Source organism: Malania oleifera, chromosome 3 (assembly GCF_029873635.1).
Source record: "Malania oleifera isolate guangnan ecotype guangnan chromosome 3, ASM2987363v1, whole genome shotgun sequence".
Classification (NCBI taxonomy): domain Eukaryota; kingdom Viridiplantae; phylum Streptophyta; class Magnoliopsida; order Santalales; family Ximeniaceae; genus Malania; species Malania oleifera.
In genome coordinates, this window is record NC_080419.1 from 19,034,400 (window position 1) to 19,041,412 (window position 7,013).

The window sequence follows — 7,013 nt, forward strand, 5'->3', positions numbered from 1 at the left end:
TATAACCCTCACCCCTTGACGGGATGATCAGCACTGGTGTCTTGACAAGTCTCTGTTTCAATTCTTGAAAACTCTGCTCATAGCTGTCATCTCATTCAAATCTGACGTTCTTCCTAGTCAGTCGTGTCAGAGGCCTTGATAACGCTGAGAATCCCTCGATAAAACGACGGTAATAACCAACTAATCCCAAGAAACTCCTGATCTCCTGGACATTCCTTGGTCTGGCCAATTTACTACCGCATCAATTTTATTAGGATCCACATAAATTCCATCCCTTGAGATAACATGCACCAGAAACACAACCTTCTCGAGCAAGAATTCACATTTACTGAACTTGACGTATAACTTCGTTTCCCTGAGCGTTTGTAAAACTCGCCTCTAATGCATTTCATGCTCTTTATAGCTCCTCGAATAAACCATTACATCATCGATAAAAAAAACAACAAACTGGTCTAAAAATGGATGGAAGATCATATTCATTAAATCTATGAATATTGCAGAAACATTCCTCAGAGCAAACAACATAACAAAGAACTCATAATATCTATACCTGGTCCTAAAGGTCGTTGTAGACACTCTATTTTTGCCCTAGCCAAATAAAACAAGGGGTCCTTTCTCATTGTATTATGATTATTATTATTACCTTATTTTCACTATTATTATTATTATTATTATTATTATTATTATTAGTATTATTATTATCATTACAGTGATTTCTATTGTGGTTATTTACACATTATTATTATTATTTTTATTTTTCACTATTATTATTATTGTTAACTATTTTTCCATATTGATATAAGTAACTTATTATTATTATTTTATTATTATTATTTTCCTATATTGTTATAAGTGGCTTATTATTATCACTATTATTTATTTATTATTATGTTTATTATTATTATTATTTGTTATTTTTACCACTATATTCACCATTATTATTACTATTATTATTATTATTATTATTATTATTATTAACATTCTTATTATTTGGCTAATTATCATTAATTTTTATTACTCTTATTGTCATTTATTATTATCTTTATTTCTATATTCACTTTATTATTATTTTTACCTTATTATTATTATTATTATTATTATTATTATTATTATTATTATTATTATATCCTTATTACCATGATAGTAATTATACTCATATATATTATTTCCAAAAGAAAAAATATAATAAAAATACAATAAACCAAAAAGGAAAAGAGAGAGTTAGGGTTTCTAAATTTTTTTTATATAATGACCCTTTTGGCTTCTCTCCAAACACAGCCGGGGCCGCAGAAAAAACAGAAAAAAAAAAAAAAAAAAAATCCTTGCTGCGCACCCTAATTCTCTTTCCCCGGCTCGATCTCTTCCTCCTTGATTCTCCCCCTCTGCTCTCTGTCTCTCACGCTGCCCCCTCCGTTCCCACAGATCTGCAGCATCAGCAGACTCCCACACCACCACAGGACCACCCAGTGCCTCCAGCAATCCTCACTGCCCTCCGCACGGCAACAGGCCAACAGCACCCGAAGCCAGCCTCTGGCTATCCAGGCAATAGGCCAGCACACCCGACAGTCCAGGCATCGCCGCTGCCGTCACTCCATCTCCTCCGTCTCCATACCAGCCCCGCCATCGCCATCGAGCACTCATGGATTAGTATCTTACGCTCACAGCAGCCATCGTTCATACCATATCAGCACCCACCACTGCACACTCCAGACGAGTCAGCCAGCCCTCCGACCAGCATCTCCGGCGAGCCAATCCCACTCCGACAGCCTCTGCAGATCTCCCCGACGAGTCCCTTTGTAAGTACCCACTGCAATCTCCTATACACACACACCACACACACACGCACACACTCACACCCTGCACACACACACTCTGCTGCCCACTGCAATACACACACACGCATACATAGAACACGCACACATTAACACACTTGCTACATACACCAATTACTCATGCTTTATTTTTACCAAGATTTAGTTTTTGTTTGCAGGTGTTGTATTCAAGTATATATATATATATTGAGAGAGTTTTTTTATTATTATTAATATGTATTGGTGGAATAATATTGTCAAAGTTTCTTATTATTGTTAAGTATTTGTCATATTATTGCTATAGCTATTATTGTGTTTATTATGTAGATTGTTTCATTATTATGTTTAGGTTTATATAGTTGATTTGTATATTTTATATAGTGGTTACGGTTATTATGTTGATATATCTAGTAATATTGTGTTTAGTATTTTAGTGTATTTAACATGTTAGTTTTAAGGTATGTTAAATATTATAGTTGATATTACATATTATATATTTATTACTATCATATTTTTAGTATTTTAATGTACACAATATCATTTATCTTGGTAACCTTAGTATTTTGAGATTATGTTATTATATTGCATATTAGGGTGTATTTAAAATTGATGCATCTCCATAATTTCAATTCTTTCCATGTTTATTATTTTGCATTTGGAATATTAATATTTAGGGTTGTAATTATGTTATGTTATTCTTTAAACATACTTTAAGATTTTTATTAGTTTTCATATTAAGGCTCATTGTTTCATGTTGTTTTATTATCATATATACATATTCATATCTATTATGGTTTGTCATTGTACATATCTATATAATATTATAATTTATTATTTTGTGGTTCATTATCATGTAGTAGTATTGTTAGGGTCTTGATTATTTAATGTTTATATTTAATAGGATTTTAAGTATTTCACATTATCACGGTTTAGGTATTTTCTTTAGAGTTTGGATTATGTCATGTTCATAGTTATTAGGGTTTTGATCACTTCATAGTATCTTGATGTACTTTTAGGGTTGAAATTGCTTCCATATAAATTATGTACTTAGGGTTTTTGGTCATTATTGTACTCACTTTGTATTTAATATTTGTATAGTTAAGGTTGTGTGTTAATTTTGGTTGCCATATTGAATAGATACGTATTAATTTTAGAATGAACTTGTTTCCATAAATTCAATTATTTTCTTGCCCGTTTTATTAGTTTACATATTTTAAATTCGATTTGTTTTCCTTAATTAATTGTTAGCATATGTATGTCTTGTGCATGTCTTTGACAGCGTGTTAATATTAAGATAAATATCATATTATTTAAATATGTATATTATTAGTTAATGATATTTAGTATTGTTACTGTTAATATTATTATTGTCACTATTATTGTCATTTATTATTATTATTATTATTATTATTATTATTATTATTATTATTATTAGTATTGTTATTAGCATTATTATTATTTATTAACGTTATCATTCTTATCATTATTAATAATATTATCACTATTTTTAGTATTTTCTTTATTCGACCTTATACGTACTATGGTATATATTTTGATAAAATATTTTCTTGATTTTTTAATTCCTATGATTTTAATGCGGGGGTATGAGCCTTTGGGCTTCACGTACCTTAAGCTCTGAGGGAATATATGTATATATTTATTATTTATTTATTTATTTATTTTTCATAGGTATTTATAAATTCACAAAAAGGAGTAATTTAAAGACTTATTAGATTAACTTAGGAATAATTTCCAATTAATTAGGTACCGTTCGTAAGAACGGGCGCGTAGGGGATGCTTGTACCTTCCCCTCGCGTAATCGAACTCCCAAACCTAACTCTGGTAACATAGACTCGTTCTACCCCTAACAGGGTAGTAATTATGTGTTCTAACCGCACCAAAAGGTTTGTGGCGACTCCGATAATCCGATTTTTCTTGAAAATATTAAAATTGATTTTTAATTTCGCCGCCAGGGGCACACGCGCGCCCGGGACGTCGCGACAGTCGTCTTCGATACATCTTCCACCTTTACTTTCACCTGATGATAACCTGATCTGAGGTCAATCTTAAAATACACCCGTGTACCCTGGAGCTGGTCAAATAAATCATCTATATGGGGTAGAAGATACTTGTCACGCCCCGAACCCCGAAATGGGACCTAGGGTTGAAAATGTAATCTAACCTATCCCCGTATCATACAAATCACCACAAATACAGTACAAAGGATGAGGGTCCAACCCCTTGGGGTTCCTAGGCACCCTAAACACATCTAAATACAATCGTATACACAGCGAAAAAAGGTCATCTATATACATATGCAGTACCATACCAAAGTATATACAAGAGCAGACACAATGCTCTATCAAAAAAGTACAACAACACATCCCAAAATGGCAACCCACCAAAATTACAATCCTAGCACTTACCTAGCGCTAAACGTGGTACACAGGCCACTACGCTCCCTACACCAGGACGCTAGTTCCGATTACCCGAAGGACTTGTAAAAATGTATGTACAGAAGGAGTGAGACACCTTTTAGTAAGGAAGAACACAAGTTATATTGTTATGTGGCATTTGAGTGTTATTATGATACAACATACACGCAATTAAATGCATTCTAGTACTAATTTACACAGTGCATACACGCACACATACGGAAGTCATTTATACGCAGCCTCGTCACAATGCATACACATGATCAGTAATCCTCAGTGTCATCACACTCTTCGGCCCGAAGTCGACCCGCGACATACGGCGTTGGCTCGTAGCCAACCCACGAACACGGCGCCATCGACATATGGCTAGTCCCCGTCTCCCATGGCATCGTACTAGCGCTAAACTAGTGAATCCACATCCTTCGACCTGATCTGCCGGAATAGGCTCACGCCCTCAGATATAGAGCCGGACACTCTTGCCTACATGGAAGGCGATAATATGCCCTCGGATATAGAGCCAGACACTCTCAGTACTTGGAACAATTTTAGAACCGCGTTCCTACGAGCATTTCAACATATCACACACACATGCATGCTCATATAACCAAACAAACCACACTCATTTGGTAATCTAAATCATGGTTTTCCAAACAAATACAGTTTAAACAAAGTCAAGGCACGGCCATCCCAATATCACAGTATAAATCACACATATACTCGGTTTTCAACAAAACCCGGGATTCAGCTCGTCGCCCGCTTTTTCCTAAAACTGTAATAATGAAAAACCCATAGTTTTTCCCGTTAGATCCCCCCCCCCCCAAATGAGTAGCCAAAACACACATAGGACCATGGACCATAGTTCCACTGAGTCCGATTTCAAAAATAACCAATATAAACATAGTTGCCCTTACCTTAACCCCGTAAGCAAATCCCAAACTCCAACGTCCCTAAACAGCGAGCCGAGTTTCAAAACCTACAAATCACCGTACATAATATGTTCACAAGACAGTTATCTACAAATCTATCATATCAGAATTGAAAATCGAGCCTTACCTCGATTTTACGCCGAAACCTGAAAATCTCCGAAACGAGATTTCGATCCGTAAAAGTTGTAGAGAATCCTTCCACGATCCTTGTGGTAGCTTTTGTTTTCCAATTTTATTAAAGATCGGCGAAGAATTCTAGAGAGAAGGAGTAGGGAGAGGTTTAGAGAGAGAGAGAGAGATAAAAATCTAAGTTTGCTTAGATTGGAAGAAATGAGAATTTCCTTTTATGGCCCTTTGACCCGGGCAATTTTCAATTTTGCCCCTCTCTTAATATTTAAACCCATTTTTTGTATTTTCGGGTTCTTACAATCTCCCCTCCTTACAAAAATTTCGTCCTCGAAATTTGCCATCTCTCATTCCCAGATTCATACATACAATCAAATACATAGACACAACACAAGAGGGAACTGGCGATCATCACAACGTAGTCCCATCATACACATACACATAGACACAACTCAAGAGCGAACTGGCGATCATCACAACACAGTACCATCATACGCATACACATATATACCCTCACTTATGACGGAGGAATACCGTGGTTACGTATACAACAGTCTCAGGAGTTCACAATACTCACACTCCTGATGACTAACCACCTATCCCAACCCACAGTAGGATCATGTACAAGTGCTCAAAATAACTGTGGATACTTCCAGCGTATTTTCGTTTTCAGTTCCCAAGAAGCTTCCTCAACCTCGTGGTTTCACCACAATACCTTCACTAACAGTATCTCTCTAGTATGAAGCTTCTGAACTTTATAGTCCAGAACCTGAACAGGTATCTCCTCATACACTAAAGTATCCCCAATTTCCAACTCAACATAACTAATCACATGTGAAGGATCCAACATGTACCTCCTCAACATGGAGACATGAAACACATCATGGACCCTCGAAAGTGCTGAAGGTAATGCAACTCTATAGGCTACCGGACCCACTCGGTCAAATACCTCGAATGGTCCGATATACCTGGGGCTCAACTTGCCCTTCCTACTGAATCTCATCACTCCTTTCATCAGAGCAATACGCATGTCACGACGTCCTGGGAGCGCGTGTGCCCCGGGCGGCGAGGTTAAAATCAATTTAATATTTTCATGGAAAAACATAGATATCGGAGTCGCCACTAACCTTTAGTGCGGTTAGAACACATGATTACTACCTCGTTAGGGATAGAATCGGTCTACATTACCAGAGTTAGGCTTGGGAGTTCGGTTACGCGAGGGGAAGGTACAAGCACCCCCTACGCGCCCGTTCTTACGAACGGTACCTAATTAATTTGAAATTATCCCTAAGTTAATCTTAATAAGTCTTTAAATTACTCCTTTTTATGAATTTATAAATATACATAAATAAATAAATAAATATAATATAATATACATATATTCCCTCAGAGCTTAAAGGTACGTAAAGCCCGAAGGCTAATACCCTAGCATTAAAATCATAGGGATTATGAGTAAGAAAATATACTCCCAAAATTTTGAAATTGTATGTAGAATTTTTATAGGAAAATACTTAGTATGGGAGGTTTTAATATATATTAACAAGATAATAAACTAATAAATTAAATTACTATAATATATGCAATAATAATAAGGATACATATATGCTATATATACTATATAGTAATAAATTGATTATAGCACCTAATAACTTATCCTAATAATGAACCAACCTAATAGATAGTAATAATACACATATCATCATAATAATAACAAT